The following is a 27,169-nucleotide window of genomic DNA, read 5'->3' on the forward strand; positions in this document are numbered from 1 at the left end:
TTTTGAATTCTTTCCTGCACAAAGCAAGGCCCCTCACTTGGCGGGGACGGCCCCAGGGGGCTCCAGGCCTGAGGCCAGGACATGGCCATCCTCTCCTGCCCAGTTTTCCTGTATCACCTGGACTCAGAGACTTCAGCTTGTCATTAAGAATCTAACTAGCGGATAAACAACTAAGTGTGCCCCACCCTCTTCTGTGTCACAACAACATTAAGACCACATTTTAGGATTTCTTTTCTTTTTTTGTCCTTATTTCCTAAATAATGATATGCACACATTAATACAAATTCCAAAGCAACCAGTGTATCTATTTGTTCACAGATCCATTATGTTAGAGAGCTGTTTTTTTCACATTAGGCGCACAGATAGGATTACCTGCAGGACAGTGCAAGAAGCAAGCTTGACCCGGCCCTCCTCACATCCCACCCTCTTCACTCCGAAAGCCAGACAGGTCCCTGGGGGCGGCCGCCCACTCCTCCTGAGGAAAGAAGTGTGGGGTCCTCCATACACAGTCAACAAACGCAAACACTGACGGAATCCAACACAGTGATTCACAGCAATGAATCTCTTGCCACTGAGATTTAAGATTTAGATACTTCATGGGCAGGAAATATTGCAATCAACACGCATTTACATCTTGTAATAAGCGTGGAAAATGAAACATTGTGGAAGCTACTATTTTTAAGTATAGTATTTATTAATCAGATACATTAAATGGGTTCATGCAGACATTATTATTAAATCATTACATCTTGACATCATTAGCTGAGCTCAACTAGTCATCATTTCATCTCAACAGGAAGACCTAAGTGTCCTCTCACTGGTAACATCTGAGCATTCAAAGAATTCCTGCTCAGGTCTGATGGTCTAGGAAACAAAATAGCACTTCTTTCTTTTTCAATAGAACTTGGTTTAAATTAAGAAGTTGTTACCCATGCTCTGAGACGTATTTTTTTTTTCAATTTGGGGGCTTAAAAATAAAAAACAATTTATCCCCAAAATTTTAGATGGAGGCACTAAATTAATTTTCCACTAGATAAAAAATTAAATTGGAAAAGGTAAGATCTGTCCCCCATCTAGATACATGGACCAATTCTTTTCTCTCGCTCTCTTTTTTTTTTTTAACTAGATGTGAGAAACCAAATTGGGCACAGACTTTAAATTAGCAAAATGTGTGTGTATGTGTGTATGTTACCTGATAAGAGAAATATGAAAATGCTACCTTCTGGGTCTCTAAATGCCATTAAGATGTGAATACTTGTTTAGGCTAATATCGACCATTTGTTGGGTCCTAATCCCTTACCAAGTGCTGTAGAGGGTTTTCCTGTCTATACCACGTACCATGTCATGACTGGTACTACCACCATCATTGTCACACTAAGGGAAGGGTCCTTGATAAAGAAGTAAGCGCCTGAGGTCTTCTCTCCTAAGCAGGATGGACAAAACCCAGGGCACATGACCACACTGCGCAGCCAGAGTACAGCCAGCATCTCAGATTTCAAAATTAAGACCACGATGTAGATTTCACAGAATAAAGTTTCTGCTGAGCTCTCACAGGGATTTCAGACAAACCTAGACTCCACTGGAAAGCGTAACTAACATTTATAGTATTCAATACAAAAATATAATAATGCTAAAGAGAGGTACCTGAATGAAAATAAATTATGTTTGGGTGACAATTTTCAGATGAAGAGCACAAGCAAGATGTGAAGAATTTTCTGTGGTTTTGGAGGATTTGAAGTAAACTATTTATAAGTGTTTAAAATATATTTGTTTATAATTCGCAAATTAAAATTTCTGACTCCCAAGTCCTGTCTCTCGTGGAGAGCGCACATGCAAGAAACTCCATGTCAGGGTTTCCACTATAAACGTTATTTCTAGGGATTTATAACTTTTGCCATAAAATGTGACCCCAGGCATTAACTATCTTTTCTCAACACCGAGACTGACATTTTCAAGTGTAACTTTTCATACACATGCTGAAAAGAAGCTGGCAGTGGAGCTGTTTTTAGTACGTAATTGCTGAAAACATACCAGTGTTGCCGTTTGAGGGGTGTACCTGGACCGCATTTACTGCAAGTCAGAAACCTTCATTAAACAGCAGTTAATGCGTCTATAATAGGGTCTAATCCTAGTTGACTTGAAAACACATATACAAGCCCTAAGTTTCGGCCTGGGTGTTACTTTTTTTCCCGAGTGATGTGCGCCCTCCCTGCAGCTCTGTCTGCCCCTCACCTCCGCCTCCCTCCACACGTGACATCCTCATTACTCACAAAAGCGCTTTGTGGCATTGCGGGTTTATGGGAAAGGAAAGTGTCGGCATCTACTGCTTCCTATGAGAAATGAACATTGACTTTCTCTGAAGAAAATGTAAATGGATTTACTTAATTGGACTTTGGGCATTGGGGCAATTAATAATAGATTGTGTCATAGTGAGGGCTTTGTGTGTATTTAAAGCAATAAATTACAAGTATTAAATGTATATTTATTCCAAGTTAAACTCATTTCTAATTGACATGGTACTTAGCCCAGGGCTTTTAAGATCTTTTAGTATAATTAAATTAATAGAAAGCTATGGATCACAGTATGATAAACAAACAGCCTAGACTTTAATATGACAGATATACAGAACAGGCCATGTAAGGAGATCATTATTATCGGTTTAGGTTCAGCAAAAATACCACCAGAATGGAAAGAAAAGAAGAAAACGTGTGGCTGACGTGGGTGACATAAGGCATTCCTCTTGTCCTCGTCTGACCAGCCAGCGTCAGAAACCCCATGCTGGGTGGGAACTTCATTATGAACATTTCTTGGATGGATCAATGCTTTATACCAGAAGCTCTTAAAACCCCACATCAAACATTTAAAGGCTATTATTATGGTCCATCAAGGCTTTGGGCAGTCAAAAAAAATAATAGTATTTCACGTCTGTAGCGCAGAACTAGCCACCTCTAGTTTCTATTGGTTTCAAAACCTTCATTTATAAATATAGTCTTTACTGCTAAATGCATATTATAAATTCTATTGACCTGAAATGGAACAGTGGCTTTAGTTTTACAATTTTAATTTGTCTAAAAACTCAACATGCTTGACAACCATTTGTTTTCCTTGTTTGTTCGACAATATTCTGGAGAGACAAAGACAGCCTTCTCCAATAGGAGGGAAAATTGAGATAGAGGCTATGTCTACAGGCTGAATTCTTTCGTCTCCCATCAAAATGGTTTGATGTGGAGCCCCGTGTGCCTTCCTGGCCCCACGGGGACTACTTGGGAACAAGTCCTCATGCCCACATGTCTGGTGCTCTCTTCTCCTGAGATTTCTCATTTTATGTCTCTTTTTGCGCCTGATGAACTGGTCCTCCAGGACCAGAGGCCTCTTACTAATCTCTGTACCCCCATTGGCCACAGTGCTGAGCACATAGTATGTGTGTGATAAACACCTGTCTAGTAAGGGAAGGCAGTATTCCCACGGCGTGTCTTATGACTGAAATGATTCCTCTTCACAGAGCAGATGAAGCCTGGGAGGGGCGGGGACTTCTCCGAGACAAAGCAGGATGTCTGCACAGGCTTTGATCCTCATGCGGGATTCTATTTCTGGGGTTTCTACATCCATCAGTTGCTTCTCAAGTGCAGTTAAGTCACAGGAAGCCCTAAAAACCCAACCAAAAAGTGTATTTGTCAAGACAAAACTTGAATAGTTAGTGAACGCTTACTAATGTTTTTGAGTTTATGTTCAGCACCAGATTTCATTCCCCAAGCATTGTATCGACAGTGTTTTGCTGCGTCGACAACATAAATTCCTGCTGCTCCTGCGTTTCGTGGGCTAGGTGTACTGCAGTGAAGGCTCCAGCGTGATTTGTACCCGTAATTGGGTTTTTATTATTTGGTGTCCAGGCAAGGATGCTTAGATGAAGAGTTGCTCAGTATCACCTTATCCCTGTGTGATGTGCAGGGGTGGGGTTTTCTGCACCTTTTTGACTTCCTAAAGGTTTTTCTTTTTTCCCTTGAATAAACTTTTAAATTCTGAAGTAATTTTAGAGTTGCAGGAAACTTGGAAAGACGGTACAGAAAGTTCTCACATACTATGCGCCCAGTTTCCCTCAGTGTCAACATCTTACTTTATCATGGTGCACTTGTCACAACTAGGGGACCAACATCAGTGCATTGCTCTGAATGAAGCTCTAGAACGCAATCAAACATCACTAGTTTTTCCACTAATGTCCTTTTGTCATTCTGGGACTCCAACAAGCAGACCACGCTGTGCGTCAGGTTGTCGAAGGCTGCACTTGACTCTTCGCAATATTCAGAGAGTTTCTCTCCCATGTCTCCAGACAAATCCTGGGTGCCTGCCTCTCTGCCCCACTTCTTGCTCTGACTAACCACGTGGAAGGGGGGCAAGAGGGGCCCATTCAGATGCTCATTGAGCAATTAATTGGAGGAATAACTTGCTTCACTAATCTGTAGATTTCCAATGAAACCTGATAAAGGCATTTTTGACAAGCAAATTCATAGAGATGCTTCCGCAAACAGCCCTTCTAAATTGGCACCAGGGCAGAGAGAAAAGCCACCTCAGCGCAGCTTAAATATGCTAACCCAGCTAATCCTGACGCGGCATAAGGCCACTTCCCTGGTCCTGATACAAAGACCTTCTGTTGTTTTCTTTTATGCTTAACAGGAAGGACCGAGGGTCCAGTCTGTGCCTGGACTGGAAACGGCTGTCACCAGGAGGAGGCATTTCAACAAATCAGGCCCGGTTTAAGGCAGCTGGGAGTTCGTACCAGTGAGTACACGCAGGGTGAGCAAGGACCGTGCACACTGTTAAAAGGTTTGTACCAGGGGCAGGTTTCCATAGACCAGGCCTACCATATTTCCGTAACATGAATAATTCTGAAAACTCAAATATGTGTTCGCTAAAGGCTTTGCCATCACTTGGAAGATGTCCTTCCGTGGGAGGCTGCTAAGTCTAGGCGCCTGCGAGGGGGACGGTCCCCGCTGTGCTAATGGCTCAGTCAGCGCCTGTCTGCCCTGTCCGTGCGGAGGGCAGTGTGGCCCAGAAGCGATAGGTATACACTGTTCTAATGAAATGGGCCGTGAAAACTTAGCTAAGAGTATAGGGCACAGTCTTAGCCTCCAGAGCCTCACTCAACAATCAGGCTCATATTCAATTTACCTCTAAGACTTTTGAAAGAAATACAGAAAACTTGATGTGAAGGACTGTCAGATCCATCAGCTGTTGTCAATGTACGGGTTTGAATCTCTTATTTCCTTGGTCTGTTTAATTTTGTGCCTCAGGGCTTTCAAGCCATATATTCTAAAGAGTAAGGCCTTTATCTAGGACTTAAATAGGTCATTTAACTTCATTATTCTGCGCAATGACTCTAAATCCAATCGTCTCTGTGACGCCTTTAAACCGCATTTCTAAGTCCAATAACTTACTTGCGAATAAGAAGCACAAAGGTTTGATCTGCACTTTCACACTGCTTCCTGGGTGCTGAGGTTTCTTTAGGTATGCCCCCAGTGAAAATTTCAAAATTGCTAAGTACCACATTTTACTTTTAAAATGTATCCATTTAAATGAGCCTAACTATTGGTGGGAATGTAAAGTAGTGCAGCCACTACGGAAAATTGTATGGAGTGCCCTCAAAAAATTGCAAACAGGACTGTCATACGATCCAGCAATCCCACTTCCGGGTCTATATCCAAAGGAAGAGAAAACAGGACGTCAAGGAGACACCTGCACGCCCGTGTTCACTGCAGCGTCGTTCACGGCAGCTAAGACAAGGGAACAGCCCAAGCATCCCCCTGTGGATGAAAGGGCAATAATAATACGTATGTACATAGCAAATGCAGCCCTGAGACAGAAGGAATTCCTGCTGCTTGTGACCGTATGGATGGACCTTGAGGGCACTGTGCTAAGTGAAATCAGTCAGACTGAGAGAAACAAACAGTGTTTGATATGTGTGTATGTGGAATCTAGAATAAAGTTAAACTCAGTAACAGAGAGTAAGAGAGTGGTTTCTGGGGCCTGGGGGCAGGGAGGGAGGGGTAGGAAGAGATTGGTGAAAGGATGCAAACTTTCAGCTATAAGATGAAAAGGTCTGTGGATCGAAAGCATAAGATGGTGACTATAGTTGAAAACACTGTCTTGTACGACTGAAATTTGCTAAGAGAGTAGAACTTAAATGCTCTCACAAAAGACAACGCGGTGGCAGAGGAGATAGCTAACTATTAACTAGGAGGTGGGACGCCTTTCACAATGTATACCTGCATCAAACCACCGCAGCACACACCTCAAATATAGTTTTATATGTCAATTATATACGTCAGTACAGCTGGAAAAATAAGATGAATAAAGAAATGTATCTAAACCCACGTAATTATGGATTTTCTTCTGCATATTTGCTACCTGACGCAATTATGTCATCAGTACTTCTTTGATCAGAGGAAGCTTATAAGAGGCAGGGCTATGCTGACTGTCCCTCACTGTGTGGAGGTTAGACTCAATGATATGTTTGAATTGCTTTTATTTAGGGAAAAACAAGGGGCTACCTCCATGGTATGGGGGTGACCAGTTAAAAGAGAGATGAAAAGGCAGTTCAACTGGACTCTGAGGGTGAAACAGGATGCACAGTCCAGACGGACTTCAGTTAGCGAAGTCCCTTTATGCCCTCAGAGAGACTGGACGTAGGTTTCTAACAAAACAACGGCTGGGAGCTGTGCGCTGGAGCCAGCAATTTATGTGGGCAACCGCTCAAGTTTCCCTGTTGGTTGAGGGTGCCATCTGGAAGGCTGCCTAAACACATGACTGCTCGCCATCCGCATTGGACCTTTTCAGGGGGAGCATAAATGACTTCAACAGTCGATAAAAGAAAAGGACAGAAAAAAATGTGAACAAATTCTGTGTTCAATGGATTAATTGTCTCATTTATATAACTTGTGGTTAGCCTCAGTCAGCATTCTTAACATTGTTGGATTTGTGCTTAATTCTGCACTGTTCTGATGATCATCATGAAACAGTACAAGAAAAAGAAATCTGAAGCCTCCTGGGTGTTTTATCAAACATGTAATAAAGTTCCTTTGCCTTCCCACTCAATTTAATAAAACCAAAAGGCTGGAATGCTTTTAGTGAGGTGTGTCTGGAGGCATTAAAATTTTGTTGTTTTTCTTTGTGTTAATCTCTAAACCAAATAATAATTGTTCCAGTCTGTGTCTTTGGTTGCACATGTTATTTTTTTAAACTCCTTAAGCATACTAAATTAATACCTAACCAAAACTGGTTTAAATTGGACAAGGCAGTTAGAAAGAGTTTTGTAATTTATTCTTAAGCAGCAAAGTTTGGTTTTTATTCATTATTTCAATTAGTACAAGCTGCTTATGTGACATAATATTTTAAAAGTTTCTTTTAATCTTTGAATAAATTTAGATTTAGAAAAAAGGTTGCAAAGACAGTACAAAGAATTTCTGTATACTCTTCACAAGATTCTTCTAATGTTAACATATTATATAGCAATGTCAGACTTGTCAAAACTAAGCCAATAATATTCATACAATGTTATTAATTAAATAAACTATGCATGGTGCCTGCATTTTCCCAGTTTTTCCCCCTAATGTTCTCTTTCTGTTCCACGATCCAATCCAGGCTCATACACCGCCTTGCCCCTCATGCCACCTTTGATGAGTATATTTCTCAATGCCCCCTTGTTTCTTTGACTTCGAGAGTTTTGAGGAGAGCTAAAGTTGTATCTGGTGGCACATCCTTCAGTTTGGGTCTGTCTGATGTTTTCCCACCATGAGATTGGACTTATGGATTTTGGGGAAGAAGACCACAGAGCTGAGGTGCCTTGTCATCCCCTCGCATCAGCAGGTTCACAGTAGCCACGTGGCAGTACTGGGGGAGTCAGCCTTGACCCCTTGGTTCAGGTGGTGGTTCCAGGTGTGCCCACTGTAAGTTGCAGTGTTTCCCTTCCCAGACTCTGTAAGTCCAGAAGTCTAGGTCACAGTCAAGGGGAAGGAGATTCAGTAACATCTTCTAGAGGGGATGTATCCACATATAGCATTTGGGATTTTTCTTTAAGACAGATTTGTGACATACTGTTTATTTTACCAAGGAATAACAACTTTCATATAGAAAAAATTTTTGATAATTTGCCACTGGCCACTGTAGCACACACTGCTGAAACCATGCTGCAATAATCTCTTGTAGATGTCTGCCCTGCCATGCTGCTTGTTAAAGAGGAAAGTCAGCCCATGACAAAATGTTCAGAGATAAATATGCAATTATTTTTGTTTTTCTCCTTTGTAGCCTGTCAATAGAAACAAAGATGATTTTGAATAAAAGCATCATTTCTGAGGGAACCACACAGGAGACATGAACCTCTCATCATGGTAAGATGAGAGCCTAGCATAGGATTATGCTGTGCATAAACCAGCTGAAGCAGCCTACAGTTTGACTCCAGTACCATACTGTTTTGATTACTATAGCTTTGAAGTATAGTTTGAAGCCAAGAAGTGTGATACTTCCAGCTTTGTTCTTCTTTCTCAAGATTGTTTTGGCTGTTTGGAATTTTTTTGTGGTTTCATATAAATTTGAGAATTCTTTGTTCTAGTTTTGTGAAATACGTACTTGGAGTTTTGATAAGTATTACCCTGAAACTGTAAATTGCCTTAGATAATATAGATATTTTAATGATATTAATTCTTCCACTCTGTTAGTACAGTATAGCTTTCCTGTTGTGTCATCTTCAGTTTCTTTAATTAATGTTTTATAAGGTTCAGAGTATAGTCTTCTACCTCCTTGGCTAGATTTATTCCTAAGTATTTTATTCTTTTTGATGCAATTGTAAGTTGCCTTATGTAAAAGACATCCTATGTGGCCCATAAACATACTACTCTCTGGTCACCAGAGGTATATGTTCTAAGCATATATATCCCCTCTTGTGGTTGCATGCGCCCTCCTGCTGAGGCAGGACCTAATACCATGGTGTGCAGGAAATCAGGGATGCCTGGCTGCAAGGCCCTACCTTGAGTAGTTGCAGGGTCCACTGGTGGGTGAGGTAGGCTCCTGGCACGGCTGTCTTTCTGGCCTGGAGGCAGCCAGATCCTGCTGGCCTGCTGGTGTGTGGGGCAAACTCCCAATACCAACAGCTAGAGGGAGAGTTTGAAAGTGGCACTTGCCAGCATGGTCGTCATCCTGTAGAACAAGTTCCCATAAACGGCTGCTGCCAGTGTCTCTATACCCAAGGGGTGTCCCAGCTACCTCCTGCCTCTCTGGGAGGCGCTCCAAGATCAGCAAGTCAATTTGACTCAGGGTCCTTTCAAACTACTGCCTTTGTGCTGGGACTCGAAGCATGCGACACTTTGTGCGTGTCTTTTAAGAGCAGAATCTCTGCTTCTTGTAGCCCTCTGTCTCCCCTGAACATAAGCCCCATTACTCTTCAAAGCCATGTGTTCTCAGGGCTTGTCTTCCCAGTGCAGGACCTCCGGGCTTGGGGGCCTGACATGCGGTTTGAAACTTTGCTCCTGGGGGAGGAACACTTCAGCTGTGAAATCCTTCCTGTTTGGTGTTGCTGACGCCGGGGATGTGGGTCCTGACAAGCAGACAACACAGGATAAGGCAAAGTGAAAACTGGTAATATTAAAATTAGATTGCAAAAAAATTGATAAAAAATCAGCAGCTATAATAAAATCCATATGAGTACAGTAAATGGAAGATTTGATGCCATAGAAAATTGAACCCATGATAAAAATGATAAAATTTAATAAATTTTCCCAGAATATAGACAAAAATTAAAATCAATTTAACAAGAGAGAATAGAAGGTAAAAATAGGATAAAGGATAGATAATTGCTATGTCTAAGAAGACATGAGGACAAACAGAAAAGAAAAAGAAAAGATTAAGATATCACAGAAGACAAATTTAATAAACTAAAGAAAAACACATACGTGCAGACTGAGCACACTTAAGAGATCTAAGGAAAAATATTAAAAACATACACAAATAAACTTACTTGTGCTGTCCTTGGTTTTCAAAGATTGAAAAGTGTTAGAAACATCCATTTCAACAAAAATGTATATGATAGTGACATAAAATGATCTGTCTACAGATTTCTCTGCAGTGTAAAATTCAAAGAGGGCATGAACAGGGACTATTCATAGATTTTGAAAGTAAGTTTACATCTAAAAAAATTATAATTCATCAACTGTGAAGGCAAGAGAAATACATTTTAAGACACGAGAAACTTCAGAACATGTCTCATCTCTGTAACCTTCTTGAAAAGTTTCTTTTTCTTCCAACTATTCCAAGAACTCCTGATGAAACCACTATTCTCTACCATCCAGACCTCTAAGCTATAATCATTCTACTTATTTTCTATCAGAATTAAACCCATAGTCCAAAATTTATAATACTTTCAAGTTCAAATATACTCCTGTGTCTTCTCCCTGCACCAATTCACAAGCTCTAGATAAATCAGCACTTCTACCATTGTTTTGTTTGCCATTTTATTCTGAGACGTTCTGGGGAAAATACAGAAGTCAATTTGATGATACTGTCATAATAAGAAAGGTTAGGACAGAGTGTGGTCTAGGTTAAAAGTGTGGAAATTGAAGCAAGACTGCCTGGATAAAGACTCCAGCATATTAGGGACATGCAAAATAAAACCACAATGATACACCCCCATTAGAATGGCTAAAATTAAAAACACTTGGTCATATCAAGTGTTGGTGAGAGTGTGGTGGGACGTGGACTCCCATTCATGGCTAGTAAGAATGTAAAATGGTACTACTAACTTAGAAACAGTTTTGTAGTTTCTTAATAAATGAATAATACTTACCATATGACCCAGCCATCTCCTAGCTATTAACCCAAGAGAAAAGGAAATATAGTCCATGCAAAAATCTACTTGTATATGGACTTTCTCAGCATCTTTGTTTGTGATAGCCAAAACATGGAATCAAGTCAGATGCTCATCAAACAGGTAAACAAACGGTGGCATATCCGTGAAATGCGATACTATTCAGCAGTAAAAATGAATGAGCAATTTGATGGCTCAAGAATAACTCTGTTGAGTAACAGAAGCCAGATAAAAAGACAACATTTTAGATCATGGAAACTGATTCATCGTTCTCTGAAAGCAGATTAGAGGTTGCTCTGGGGAGGCTGTGGGGATGGACAGAAGGAAGGAATAAACGGGCAAGAGGAGCTCTAAGGGTGCAGGATCTGTTCACTATTTTGATCCTGGTGATGGTTCCATGGGTGTATACATAGACTAAAACTTACCAAGTCGTGTATTTTAAACATGCATAGTTTATCACACATCAATTACTCCTCAGTAAGGCTGTTTAAGAATTGTATAGCCTACATTTTCTAACCATGATGTAAGATCATTAGAATTTTAAAACTAAGTCTTAAAATTTTAAAGCATGGGAAAATAAAACACTGTCAATGAATTACCACCAAAACAAGGCATTATACCCAGATCACTAAAAAGTGAATTAGTTCAGATTTTCAAACCAAATCAACAGTAAGGTCCCAATCTACTTACATACCTTCAGAATATCAAAAGGGAAAATGCCTCCTGACCCTAGTATTTGGAAACTAGCAAAGCAAAGCAAACCCAATAAGGAAAATTGGCCAATCACACTTACGAGTGGAGATGCAAAACACTAGATACAAAACTATGAGTCAAATATAGAAACCCTCAGACCCAAGCACGGCATTCTGCAGAAACGTGAGCACAGCTCGCTCAGGAAACTGACTGGTTCACGTTAACACACAGTAGGTTACATGAGAACTGTTTTCAGGACCACAGAATCACGAGATCAGAAACCCCTCAATGTATCTTCCACTCCTGCTTCAGAACAAGATCAATCTCTTAATAAATTACAATAAAAATGAAAGCTGAATAATATAAGAAATATCTTTTTTAAACCGAGAGCTATTTGATATTTAAGGATAAACCTTTCAGACATTACTAAAATTATTTAATACAATTTTGAATGTTTTTGTCTATATTTAGAGAAAAGGAAAATTTAGGTTATGGATGCTATACATAAAAATAAATTATTATTTGTGAATAAATTATGTGTATATTTGAAAAATTCAAACTGGTCAACTGGTAGGATTAAAATCCTTGATTGTAAAAAGATTATATTAAATATTATGCAAAAAATCCCATTCATAGTAGCAGCAAAAATACGTACTACTTAGAAATCAACTTAATGACAGAAGTTAAAGACCTAGATGAACAAGACTGAAATAATCTAATCAATCACATAAAAGAAGATGAATTCACACAAGGAGAAGCTACATTTCCCAATAGAAAAAAACGTATATTTTTCAAATGTCAATTATTCCAAAATCACTCTTCAGTGTAATACAAATCCAATAAAAATGTGAACTGGATTTTATGCAGAACATGGCAAAATGGCCACAAATCTATTTCTTCAGGAAAACTGAATAGCCTAATAAAATAGACAGCACTGGCTCTTTTTAGTATCCCCCACCTCCATGAAGAAGCCCCAGATTCAGAGAGATTTGGGGGAAGTTGTGAAAAAAGTATCTCTGGTTCAGATAACCCTTTTCTTTTCAACTTTTATAAAGAATGAGTTCTCACTCACTTTTTTTAAAAGCCGGTCAAACATGAGTCTCAGATGTTGTCAAGGACAAGCACAAATCATTTTATCTTATAAACACAGATTTGAAAATTCCAAGTAATATATTAGTAAGTTAAACATAAACACACTATGAACAATTAAAGATTATTTCCAGGAAAATATTCTATTGTCTTAATAGTTTAAATGGACGTCCTTGATCTTGTTAAGAAATTTAAAAAATGATATTTGATAAATTTCAGCATTTATCTCTGGTAACTACTCTCAGGAAACGAGGTGTAGAATCGTTCATTACATGAAAGGGTGAACAAATCAGAATTCAGTTTGAAGTACAATTAACAGGGAAAAACGAGTGACATTCTAATCTCAGGTAAGACCATGAAAACGATCCTACTTTTAGACAATTTTCTGGGCGTCTTAACCAACACAACGCAGAAAGGAAAAGAGACAGACCATGCATACTGGAAAACGAGCCTCAAGTTGTCACCGTTTTGCTAGTCGACCACTTGGATTAAAGAGCGTAATTGGACGCCCAGATGGACGGGGATCTCCGCAAGATGCGGAGGTCTGGAAAACCCGTGCGTGTGGAAGTTACAGCCCCGACTTCCAAAAATAACAGGAAGAGTGAGGCGCAGCTAGAAAGGCTGGAGAGGAAGAAAGAGTGAACCGAGCCCGGGAGTTCCAAGCGGAGGATTTCCAGGAGGGGCTGTAGACACGGGTGCACACTCTAGAGACGGATTTCAGTTTGTAGAGGCCGCGAGAGCGGCTCTCGCAGAGCTCGGCGAGCACGGCCCCGGCTGAGCCCTGACAGCCACGCCCGGAGTGCTCCGAGGCCAAGCGTCCCACGGGCGGCTGCGGGCCCTGCGGGGACCAACCTGCAGCGATGCTCCGCGAGCCCTTTCCCGGCCAGGAGGACTTCCGCAGGGCGCTCCGGCCCTCTGGGGTCAGCCTCCCTCCCGGTGGTCTGACACTGCCTCCTCCATCGCCTCTCACACTCCGCTCTCCTGGCACAGTCCTTCCTCGTGTTTGCTTCTCAGAGGACCTGGACTTACACGCAGTGACAGCGTTCTGTTCCTGTGTCGCTTTAACAAAAAGGAATAAACGTCTCAAACAGTTTTGCAAGGGCCCTGCACTGTCCCTGCAGAAGAATTTTCCGCGTTGAGCAGGGGCTGGAGGGGACGCTGACTCGGAGAGGCCGAGGCAGCCTCCCGTCCTGAATCACCGGGGAGAAGGTGGCAGGCCTCGCCAGGCACCAGACAGAGAAGGGGGGGGGCTTCATCCTCAGGACGGTACCCTGGTGGCGTTTTCTCCAGCCACCGGGCTTCCCTTCCCTGCGGGCACATGCGGTTGAATACATCCCCGGTCGTTAGGCCAAGGGGTGTGGGGCCGGAGGGGCGGCCCCGCGGGCGCTGCGAGCGGGAAGCCGGCGCAGAAGGCAGGCGCGCGGGCAGTGAGCGCCGGCGGGCGGCGGGGCCGGAGGGTGGGCGGCGAGCGGACACCTGCCACAGCCCGGGCGACGGCGAGGCCTGGGGGGGCGCTGGTGGCTGGACTAGAGAGGCAGGGGAAGGCGGAGGTCTTCCAGGCAAGACCAAGGACGTGCGGGCTGCGCGTAAGAAGGGAATTGAAGAGAAGCCTTGAAGGACGGGTCAGCCTGTCTTTCCTCCAAATAGAGGAGTGGGCTCTTGCCCACGGGGGAGAGGGGAGAAGGCAGGCAGGCTGTCTAGGTCCGGGGCCAAGTCCCGCCCCACGCAGCCCCTTCCGCCACCTGCCTGCTGTGTTTGCTCTTCGATGCAGTGAAGGTAGCACCGGTTATTTCAGGCTGTTCGCACAGAAATCACTCCAGAAGATTTGGACAAAATGTAATTCTATAAGCCCTCATCCGGAGTCCTCATAAATCTAATTATGGTTACCCAAGGGGAGCGTGGGGGAGGGAGGAAGGGATTAACAGATGCACACTCCCACATATAAAATACAGAAACAACAAAGACCCGCTGTGTAGCACAGGGGGCTACATTCAATATCTTGTAATAAGCCATAATGGAAGAGAATCCGAAAAAAGAATATAGATATATACATACATGTATAACCGAATCACTTTGCTGTACATCTGAAACTAACACAATATTGTAAGTCAGCTATACTTCAGTTAAAAAAAAGTTCTCATAAATCTGAATTTCGGGTTTCTTCTTTTGTATGTAGGGTGAAAGCTAGGGCCAAAGTAGATTTTTTTTGTTTTGTTTTGTTTTGTTTTATTTTGTTTTACTTAAGTATAAAGTATGAGACTTTGAGATGTTTCTGAAAAGCGTGTAAGGAAAAATGCTTTGATGGCACCAAAACTGTATTTTTCATGTTTCTGTAAAGAAATCATTGGCACATAAACAAACAAACAAAAAAGTAAAGTCTTCAACATAATATTAAAACATCAACCAAAGATCAAACTTTCTGATTGCTGTTTAAAAGTACCTAAATTATTTTTAAAACAGTAGACTCAACATTAAAAATTTGATGATATTTTGTTTTGGCAGAGGGTGTGGAAAAAAGGAAACCCTCCTACAATGTTGGTGGAAATGTAGTTTGGTGCAGCCGCTATGAAAAGCAGCATGGAGACTCCTCAAAAAACTAAAGATCGACTTACCATACGATCCATCAACCCTACTCCTGGGTATGTATCCAGAGGGAACTAGTTCAGAAAGATACATGAGCCCCAATGTTCATAGCAGCACCATTTACAACAGCTAAGACATGGAAGCAACCTGAATGTCCATTGACAGATGACTGGATAAAGAAACTATGGTATATTTATACAATGGAACACTACTTAGCCAAAGAAAAGAATAAAATAATGTCATTTGCAGCAACACTGATGGACCTAGACATCATCATTCTAAGTGAAGTAAGCCACAAAGAGAAAGAAAAATATCATATATCACTCATATGTGGAATCTTAAAAAAATAAAAGAAAGAACGAAAGAAAAAAGGGGGCACTAATGAACTCATCTATAAAAGAAACAGACTTGCAGACATAGTAAACAATCTTATGATTACCAGGGGAAAGAGGTGGGAAGGGATAAATTTGGGTGTTTGATATTTGTAAAGGTTATCCACTATATATAGAAATAGATAAAAAACAAATTTCTTCTGTATAGCACAGGGAACTATATTCAATATCTTGTAATAACCTTTAGTGTAAAAGCATATGAAAATGAATATATGTATATAGATGTATGACTGGAACATTGTGCTATACACCAGAAATGGACACACTGTAACTGACTATACTTAAAAAATATTAAAATAAATTAAAAAGTGTAAGTTTTCCTGACTCTGAACTTGGGGTAGCATTTTTCCATTTTGAATGCAAATATAATCATTAATTGTAATAAACATTTATACAACATAGAATGCAGACAGTCCAATTCCCTGCTGAGGAAAGAGGTTGCCATCAAAAATTTGTCTGTTTACAGGAGGAGTCCACTGGTCTCAGGATAGTTTTCAGGCTCCTGGTACAGAAGGGAGCTGAAGCTATCCTGTGTAACAAGCAGAATTTTGCCCCATTTGTCACGAGGTAAATGCCTCCGGGAGTCACCTCTGTGATTTCTAGAACGTCAGGGGGTTAGGAACAGCTGATGCCGGAAACGCAAGCTGGGCTTCTGTCATCCTCCAGCAGGTGGATAGATAGGGAAGGCTGAGTCTGGAGGTGTTTCCTTTCCTCCAGGGGAACACCCGCTCAGAGCTCTCAGCACTTCCCCGGAGCTGAATCGCCCATGCAGTCCTTCTCTCTGCTCTGCGGAGGTCTGGATTCTGGCCAGCAGGGTCACTGTAGGAGGTCTGACCAGACCCTTGTCGCCTCGTCTTCCATTTCAAGGGCAGGGAAAGACGCTAGAGCTGAGTCAGACTGCCCTTTCCCGGGCCGGGTGAGGGCCGCGAGTGGGGGGATGTCTGGGAAGGAGGTAACAGTTAAAGCCTCTGGAGCAATAGGAGCTATTTTTAAAAGGAGTGACGTGACTCCCGAGAATCCTAGAATGAGTGGATCGCCATCCAAAGGTCGCATGGAGGTCACTGTCTTGATTTCCCAGAGACACCTGCAGCCAGAGGTTTAGGCTGCGTTGCTGGAGACAGAAAGCTGATTTCCAGTCTCCCCTGGCAAGGATGCTGCCTGCTGGCTGATCAGCCCGGAAGGGATCTGAGCCCTTTGTTGTCCTTTGTGGTCAGGACAATAGGTGGGTAAACGGCAGGATAAGAGCTGTGAAAAAAGTGTGGTTGGAGTGCCCAGCTGCCTCTTGACCTTCCTTCCCCCAGGCTGCTGGGATGCTGAAAGTCCACAGGAATTGGGTTTCCCTGACAGAGCTCACATGTGGGGCCAGCTCAGGGTCTGAACGTGCGGAGAAAGGACCATCTTATCTGATGCTGCGTGCCTGTGTCTGGCAATGCCGGCAGGCTATGTAATTCCTTCATCATTCTTTCTGACTCTATTTTAAATCTCCCTCTGATGGCCAACATACAAAAGCATACAGCAGCTGATTTCATTTTCCCCCATGAGAGAGATCTTGAGCGTTCTCTGGATAAGGCTGGAACATGCAGACTGCACCTTGCCACAGCATCCTTGGCTAATTTCTTCTGGATTGAGTGCTACCAGATACGGAGACGTTCAATTCACTTCTTTCCTCTTTGACCCAACCCACCTCTCCAGCTTCACCTTCAACCATCTTCAACATAAACCATCCTTCTGTCCAAAGATAATATGCTGCTTAGAATGTCCTCTCCCCCATCATTCCTTCCTTCCCTCAAGAACGTCCTTCCCCAGCAAAGTCAAAGTCTCCACCTAAGAAAAGAGTTTCCTCACATGCATGGGGGATTTTGTCTGCCCTTCAACCTGGGCTCCAGCTTGTCAAGAAGCTACAGTTTCTGCTAGAATCGGCCGCTCTGCCCTCAGGTCTCTTGGATTTGATTATACACACATTCAATAAAAGCATCTTTAAGATACTGCTCTTGGTCATGGATGGACATGTGAAAGTGACTGTTTCAAAAACAGAGCCTTGTAGCAATTCGTTAGACATTCATCTATGTCGACTTTGATTAATTAGTATTCTCTGAGAACAGTCTTGTAAGGAGCAACACAGCGTCCTACCTGAACTCCAAGCGTGCTGCTGGTTCTGCACACATTGCCAAATGTGTCATGGACAACTGGGTCACCGGTCTGTGTCCACAGCATTGGCTGGTCTGTACTCTAGACCACACGGAAACAGAGGTGAGCATCTCTGGACAAGATTCATTTCCAGGGAACCCACATCGGTCTTCGCTGACTTCTGCCAGTTTCCTTCTCCTAACTGCCCCCAAATAACCAACCTACTAATTACTCTTGGAGTTTGCTGTGAATCGATAGCAAGCACATCACTCAGGAAATCCTGGCATTTACCCACTTTTGAAAATGGATATACTTGTTCATCTTAATTTCTTTTGGCACCTCTGTGTTTGAAGAGAAAACCCATTAGCACGTTAGTTCAGCCAGTTCTTTGTGTTGATGTGAAATAGATGAAAAATCAGCCAAGTTTGTCCCCTGGATTTTGAGCTTCAGCCCTCTGAACCTCTTCCTCAGGGTGTGAGCCATGCTCTTCTGTTGTTCCAGAGATTAAAAACACACAAAAACAAAAACAAACAAACAAACAAAAAGCAGTGCTATATATTCTTGAGTTCCCCATGTTCTGTTGATAAAATCACACTTTTATTTTCCCCTGAAACTTTCAGAATCTTATTATTTTACCTGTTGGATGGATATCCTTATGAATTTCACCAAGTCTGTTCTTTCAAAATATCTGGGGGAAATGAAGCTGGAGAGAAAAGTGTTAATTCCATGTTGTGTTTTTCATTAATCGAGTCCAGGGGATGCTACAAGTCCAAGGCGCCAGGCTTTTGGCTCCTTCCAAACTTCAACCAGAGCACCTCTGTTTTTGTTTCTTTTTTTTAAAGGACTGCTATTTCAATTTTATTTTTAATTTTTAGGGGTGGAGGTAATTAGGTTTATTTATTTTAATTTTTTTAATGGAGGTACTGAGGATTGAACCCAGGACCTCGTGCACGCTAAGCACATGCTGTACCACTGAGCTGACCCTTCCCGTTTGCTGTCTTCATATTCGTTTTCATGTAATATTACTTCTGGAGAAAAAATGTTCTTTTCAGATGTCATCTTCTGACCCTTGCATCTACCATTTCAACCCTCCCCATCTCCACCCTCTTCCCCACTGTCTCGGTCTCCTTGGCACTTGCCGACACACATCCTCACTTACCTTGCATCCTGCCTTCCTCCCCACTGCAGGGTAAGCTCCAACATGGAGGGGTCTTGTGTGTTTTCTTCATCACTGTGCCCCCACGCTTTGAAGGGTGTCAAGCCCGTAGTGGGATTCAGGAAATATTTGTTGTTTAACAGCATCTCAGTGCGTACCCACTGCCCAGCCTCCCTCCTGTAACCCCTTGCCCCTCCATCCTCACTCACAGAGATGCAAGCAGGAAGACAGTGCCAGCAGTAGCATCCTCTTTGCACCTGCTCACACAGCTTAGCGCAACAGCCCACCAGTGGGAGGAAGAAGCGGGTAGCTTTACACACAGTAGTTAGAAGCCCATGGCTTTCTCAACACAAAGTCCTGAATGGGGTGTTTGTCACACACTGAGGTTTAGACGATGAGACTCAGACCTACGTATCAGAGTTCACAGTACCAGGTCTGCAGTTAAGAGTGCTCGCAACTATTATCTTAAGTCCCTCTTGTGTACAAGGAACGGTTACTAGCCTCGAAGTCGACACCCTCTGAGGCTGAGTCATTTGTGAACACGCTGGGCTGTTCTCTTCAGAGCCGCCATCACTTTATATGGGAGCTTGGAGGCTGGTTTAATTAAAGTTATCTGAATAGCGTACAGTTTGCCAGATGTTCGTAATAAATATAATGCAGCTTATGTAATGGTATGCCATCATGGAATATATTGGAATGGTTGTGATTATCCATTATTACCTATCATAAATCTAAATTTATTTCACCGTTTTTAGGCATTAAGCTTTTCTCAACCACTATAAATTAGCTTAGTATTTGAACTTTGCCTTTTGCTGAAGTTTTTCCAATAGAGATAATTAAAGAGCTCTTTTGGCAAAATTAGTTTGCGTTACTCCCATTAGACTCAAACATCCACGTGGGAGACTACAGTCTACGATAGTGATGTTTGTGATGGACATTTTAAAGTACAAATATCAGTGAAACATGTTTCTCTTTCTATTTTTTTCCTGCAGTATACAAAGGTAAATATTCTAAATTTAGTTCCTTGAACTCTTTATCTCCATTGTACAATGCTATTTAAAATTTTATTTTTGAAAATAGTAGACTGCCTAATATTTTCAGAATGAGAAGACCTTGGCTTAATAAGCACGGAGCACGTGGAGAACACTCACCTCTTATACAGCTGCGACCAGGGAGCACGTGGAGGGCGGGATCGCCTCCCCAGGGAGGACAGGGGCGTGGCCGGCTAATGGGCAGAGTAGGTGTACGGGCAGCTGATTTTTGTTAAAGATGTGTTTTCACAGAAAGCACACACACTGTGAGGTTTCTTTTGGTGTTTGGGGGATGATGCACACCTGTAAATTCATATTCTCTGTCACTTCAGTGAACTCACTGATCCACTCTCCCGGAGAGCCTTGCTTCCCCGACTCTGGGGAAGACCATGGCCGAGTCTCCTTGTGGAGAATCAGCCCTATAATGAAGTAGCTTACTCGTTAAGTCTGAGGACCTGATTAGATATTTGAGTGTAAACATGAAGGTGTTTTGGTATAAGAGTTTGGAGTTTAGGGACAGGAATGTGGAAGTTGTCAACAGACAGATGGTTTTTAAGATATGAGCCAGAATGAGGTCATCATGGTGGTGAGTTTATGGGGAGATCAAGTTGTGGTCAGTGAGGGAGACACCAGATGGAGGGGAGAGAGAAGGACGGGGAAGAGGGGAGGCACTAAGAGACCCTTGTCCACATTTAGGAGTGAAAGTAGAGACTAATACATAACCAGAACCAGAAGTGCATTCTTCACCAGGTGGGCAGACAGGTGCAGGTGTGCAGACCGGTGCAGGTGTGCATTGACACAGGTGTCGCTGAGTCTGATTTCTACTGCAGCCCTCTGACCCTCTAACCCCAGGGAAAGGAGTTTGCAGATCTGGTGTCCATTTCTCAAAGAATGGACTTTACACTGTGTCGTACTTTGTGGTGACTTTTTAACAAACATCTGGATAAGCTGACTGGAAGAATACTTTGTCAACGATCAGAAATTATCAAGTTTAAATGACATAACTCATATTAGCTTTGAACTCAATGATGTATTTGTGGCTTTTGGCCATTTTCTGAATGAATGTCTCACCAAACAGAAGCTAACATCCCCCGTGACTAAGCAGCAGATTGTAGACCCCTGTTCTTAGGTTTGGATACAGGCGTGTGTGGCTGCAGACTGGCCAATCTTTCAGACTCACATTAAAGGACAGGAACAAAACTGACACACAAAGGAAATGGAACGTATTTTGATAAAAGTCCTTTGACCATGTGAAAAGACATTCGTCACAGGAAGAATAAATGATAAGAAAGCCCATTGGAGTCTAGTTCTGACTCTGGTTCTTGCATGCTGTCCCTGGACGAGACAGAAGAGCAGCAGAACGACTCCCTCCAGGACCGAGTCATCAGTTCTGCTCATCAAAATCAAAACGGAGGCAGCCCAAGCATTCTGCAAGTTTAGGTTAGTGCGAGATGGTCGTTTCCGCTCAAGAAATCAACTCTGGCATGTGGTTCCTTCCCAGATTAAAAGTGAGGTGAGTATCAAAAGAAAATTATAACCATAAAGTGACCATTTGGAATTTAGTGCAATGGAACCATTATTTACAACGTGCGTGGGGGCCCCTTAAAAAAGCTTACAAACATTTTCAGTGACCTTCATTTATAAAATTAAAACCTCTAATATGGCTATGCATTCACAGCAATGACTCCTAATGACTGATAGCACTATACAGTGTCGTGTAAACACACACACTCACACTGAGTGTATGACGTGAATTGAGTGAAATAATCCATTGCCGGTGGTTATAACACCTACATTTATGTCTGTGGGCTGCTTTCTCTTAGGAAAGAGGTAAAATCAAATTACACTACTCTTAAGTTACCAGACTTTAAAAGTATTTTAACTTTCCTTCAGAATCAGTATTACAGGCAAAGTTATTTAACTTTTAATTAATTCATCATTAATTAACAATTAAATTATAATGGGGTATTTAATTTTCCCACTGTAATTTCCACAAAAATTGCAAATTAAATATAATAGCTATTAAGTCTTCTATATTTTCGAACAATGGCTAGATTTGGCTGAACTGGGGCAGAATTGGATGCTGGAGGATCCTGACTTGGAAACAACAAGGGCCTGTCACAATTCCCGTAAATTATTTTCATCCTTGTAATCTGAAGACTAAGATTTGATGCAGCTTTTGGGCTCTTTTTCCCACTGACGTTGACTATGTGTTAATAACTTACCCAAATGTTCAGACAGATGAAAAGTCGCTACCTTGCAATTACAGTGCCGTCCAAGCTGTTTTCTGACCCCCCTGGGACTCCGGATTGCCTCTAAGCCAGCGGGGATGGCACTGGGTCCCCCACTGCTGGGGGCAGAGGCTAGCTGCCGTCCACGTGCTGCGACCACGGCCTACACTGATGGGCTGCTCGCTGCCCCGAGACAGGCTCTGCTCCAGACACTCAGATTCATCCAGGGACAACCTCCCGGCACGGGGAGGCTGACACGGGACAGCCACTGTAATCCCTAAGTACAGTTTAGTGCGATCCTTTTAGGGCTTGAGAAGCGCTCTGGAATAAAGCGAAAATGGAACACTCTCAGGAAGACTGGGGCTGAGGGGCTGGGCTGAAGGCGCGAGGTTGAAGGATAGTGGATGAGGGGTCCTCCTCGAGAAGGCGACAGTGGGACAACCACGTGGCCCTGAAGACATCGGGCGGAAGCATGTCCAGGCCCCGCGAACAGCCAGTGCAAAGGCCCGCAGGCAGGGGTCCGCCCAATCGCGGAAGCCGGAGCCGCCGCCGCAGAGCGCGGGTGGACGAAGTGGCGTCAGAGACAGAAGGTGGGCGCTGTCCTCGGTCCTCAGCTGGATCTGCTGTCGCCCTCGCCCGCCGCTTGCCGTCCCACAGGCCACGTCCACGCGGCCCTGCCCGCTGCTTCTTTCTGGATTCCTGTCTCCACTCAGCAGCTGAGGACACCGTCCACAGCTGCTCTGTCCTGAAGGCCGGGCCTCAGTCCCCGCTGCCCTCCTCCCGGGGCCGGCAGCCCTCCTGCAGCGCAGCACGCGCCCCGCCACGAGGCTCTCCCGCGCACCTGCTCACGCCTTTTGTGAAGCGTCCTCTGATGGCAGCCTCCTCAAACTATTGCCGTCTGACTGCGGCCTGCGGCCTGCGGGGCCCGACTGACCGACCGACCGACACAGACGGGGAACCGCACGGGGCCTCACGGCTCAGCCCCAGACTTTGACTCTTCCCCCAGAGAAGCGAAAACGGAGCCTGTTGCTGTGAGCGGAGACCGGACCTGATCTGAGGCTGACAAGGGCGGCTCCTTGAGGACAGACCGAGGGACAGGAGGGTGGAGGCGGTGCGCGGAGGAGGGGCGGGAGGCAGCCAGAGTCTGAGGCCCTGCGGCCGCTGGAGGGGGGACGGCCGAGGCCTTGCGGGCGCGCTGCGGGCGGAGGGCTGGCCCTGCCCGGGGTGTGTTTTGAACGCCTGAAGGTTTACGTGTGGGCTGTGAGAAGCACGCCGGGTGTTTTGACACGGGACCAGAAGGAGGAGCTCACCGTGCGTGGACACGGGAAAGGCTGTGGGACGGCAGGTTCTGTCGGGGGTCGGCGGGAGAGGCAGGGCGCCAGTTCGGGCGCGTGGAGGCTGCGGCATCGAGGAGCCAGGACGGCTGAGGCCGTCCCTGTGCCTCTCTGGTCTCGGCCCTGCAGCTCCACACCTGCCGGGCTGAGGCCGACACGCCTGCCTCCTGGAGCGCCCTTGACCTACCCTCGCGCCCCAGGCTGGAGCCTTTGGGACATGGCTCCGTCTGCCTGGGCCACTCCCAAGCGGCTCTGCCCGCTCTCCGCCCGAGGGCTTGCTCAGATGGCGTCTCCTTACCTCGTTTTCCTTCCCGGCCTGTGCAAATTGCATGCTCTTTTCAGATTTCCCTGGTATCGCTCCAGCTGCGCTTTTCGCATAATATTTAGCACCGCCTCATGTGTGACGTGGGTTTTACTGCTTTGTGGTGCTTACTTTCTGTCTCAGGAAAGCGGCCTTTTTGTTCTGTGTGGGCCTGTGTTTTGGCCTTTTCCCCTCATTGCTTTATATTTAATGGCGAGACCCGCGACCAGACACAGGGCGGGCGCTCGAGGACACTTGAGGAGGAAGGCGCAGACGGCGGCCGCAGCCTGTCACCACGCGCAGCCGTCTGGGGACCGGCGGGCCTGTGACTCCCGCCAAGGCAGCGCTCGTGGGTGAGCCGCACCCGGGAGCCGCCCGAGGCCGGCCCTGCGGACGGCGAAGCGAAGGCGCTGCGGCCCGCCCTCACAGACCCGGCGGGTAGCCGGCTCCACGCAGAGGAGGGGGCCCAGTGGGGATGCCTTTCTTTTCTCTGCATCCTCTTGATTCTTTCAAGCTTCATCTGACCGCTGACATTGAGTCCATGTGCCTTCAGGGGGGAACTAAAACTTTCTCCAGGTGCTCTTGTCAATTTTGTTGGCGATCATGTTTTTATCCAATTTGGACATATTTTTTTTTATTAGTGCAAGGAGCCCAAAGTAAAGGTTCTTAAAGTTTATCTAACAGTTGCACAGTCTTGTCAGATAAGATCAGGCGCAGAATCTGCTTATTCCAAATGGGAGGGTGATACAGGAGTCTTCCCCTTTCTCCTTCTTGCATCATTTTTGTTGAGGTTCAAAGTTTTCCATCTTAAATTCTTAGGTTTTCTCATCACTGGTATGATCGGAATGCAGTCAGAAATGTAACAAATGCATAACTTGTTCTTGGCAATTTTTATGGTGTTTTGCATCAGTTAAAGAGGATGCTCGCAGTGTCTGGGGCACCTGATGAAGATCAGAGGGCAGCACCCCCTCCAGGAAATACACTCGACCTTGAACCAGTCCCAGTATCACCGGGTAATGCTTACTAACACAGGGAAACGCTGATGGACCATTTCCTAAGAAAACTCCCAGGAAATAAAGAATTGTTGGCAGATATTAAAGTGTAATTTTAACCTAAATTATTTAAATTGATATCTGCTTTACAATAAAAAATGAAAGTCTCCATCGAACCAGTGACGACACATTCATTCACCAGCAAATTCAGGTTCTTCCGTCTCCTCCTGGGCACCCAAACCACTCACAGGACAAACGACAGTTAAGGAGGCAACTGACGGCCGCATCTGGGGCCGCGTTACCGCAGTGTTGGTTGTTCCATTTCAATAGCACAGAGCAACTGGGCGAACTTCTAGGAAGCTATCTCCAAAAATAACAAGGTTGAAATTTGACCTCTGCCTCTCGCGTCCTTCCATCTTTTGAGAGTTAAGCACAATAGAGTGGTGAAGAACGCTAATAGCGTTTCCCTTAATCTCACGTACAAAGTAGCTACATTTTTTCCCATAAGATTAATGCGGTGAGTTCATGTAAAGGTTATGCGCTCAGCAAAAACCTGGCAGGAAAATTAGGAACACATTTAACATTATTTGTCATTAAAAATTACACCCTGTCTGATTTTTTTTTTGATTGCTGAGTTCTGATTGTTGAATTGCTTGCCAAGGAGCAGAACTCAAGAGCTTCGAGAAAATTTTTTAAAAAGAAAGAAAGAAAAAATAATAAAGAAAAAGAAAAAAATCAGTTCAAATTGGATAGATGGAAACAGGAATGTAAAAATATAACATCTTTAGTAAATATTTTACGTACAAAACTGTGAAAACAGCTAAGATACAACACTATTAGTGTCACTGAGATAATGGATACGTGTGACTAGATTACAGCCCCAGTAGCTGGTGAATTATGCAAAGAACTACCCAGTAAAATATCTGCGTGCCCAAGCGTTATAGTGCGAATGAGACATACTTGTGTTTCAAATTGTGTTGTTAGTCTAATAAAAATAATATCAAGCAATTTAAATAGGACAGAGAGGAGAAACAAGACATTGGTATCAATTGCTGAGCTCTCCATTGCTGTGTGGGCACCCAGTGATAATGGCGACAGGATTCGCAGCAATGTAAGGAAAAGACAAGGTGCCCCAGAGCTGTGAGCACTTCTCCCCAGGCTTCTGCTTAAGGACAAGAGACAGGATTGTCAACATCTGTTGCAATTGCTTGTTCTCCGTCATTCTGTAGCACTGTTCAGGGCAGACCCAGTGGAACCCCCTTTGGGGGTAAAAGTTAAAGATAACCATTATGTTATGAAGGCTGAATATCAGTGTTCAAAATCTTCATTTTTGCTGGAGTCCAAAACCATTTATTGATTAAAAAACTAAAAAAGTAATAAGCTATGTTTGTAGTTGAAAATAATGCTTGATAATTTATTAAAACCAACATGCAGACAAAACTAGAGTAGGAGTGACAGTTGGAAGACAGGAACTTTAACTTGCATTTTCTGGAGCAGTATTTGATCCCAGATTAGGTTACTTCCCCAAATTTCACCAGCAGATGAGTCAGGACAACTTTGCGTTTGGAGACAATTGAATTTAAGGTTCCCCTCCTAGAACCCACTTGTCTGTCTGCTTTTCCTTCTTCAGACTTTCTGCTCACCTGTGACGGAAGCTTGCTTTCCCTTTTGGGGATGCTCTGAAAACATGTAGCTTGTTCTCTTTAATTTTGTGGGGCTATCAGCTGACTTTCCTCTGCATATAAGCTGTTTTTTTTTTCCCTCTCATTCTTTCTGTTATGGGCTGAAGGGTGCCCCACAAAGAGGTGTGTTGAAGTCCATCACCAGGTACCTGTGAATGTGACCTTATTTGGAAACGTGGTCTTTGCAGATGCCATCAGGTTAGCATGAGGTCATAGTGCATTTTGGTGAGCCCCACATTACAGGAAACGTGTCCTCCTAAGAAGGACGTGTAGAGACCCAGATGCCAGGGAGGGCTGCACGTGCTGAGGGGGCAGAGACCTGAGGCACACAGCTGCAAATCACGGGAGGACAAGGATGTCGGAAGCCACCAGAAGGGAGGAGACCTGGAGCCTCCAGAAGGATCCAACCAGCAACCCTTCACTGCAGACTTCGGAAGCCACCAGAAGGGAGGAGACCTGGAGCCTCCAGAAGGATCCAACCAGCAACCCTTCACTGCAGACTTCCGGCCTCTAGAACAGTGAGAATAAATTCATGTTGTTCTAAGCCACCCACTTTGTGACACTTGTTATCAGGGCCACAGGAAACTCAAACACCTGCTGCTCCCCAAAGCCTGCACCAGAGGGGGTCACAGTGGTCCACTGTCATCCCTGAGGGAAACAGTCCACCCAGGTTGGAGGGGACACACCAACGCGAGGATGGAAGAAAAGG

This window comes from Camelus dromedarius, chromosome 3, assembly GCF_036321535.1.
Source record: "Camelus dromedarius isolate mCamDro1 chromosome 3, mCamDro1.pat, whole genome shotgun sequence".
Lineage (NCBI taxonomy): Eukaryota > Metazoa > Chordata > Mammalia > Artiodactyla > Camelidae > Camelus > Camelus dromedarius.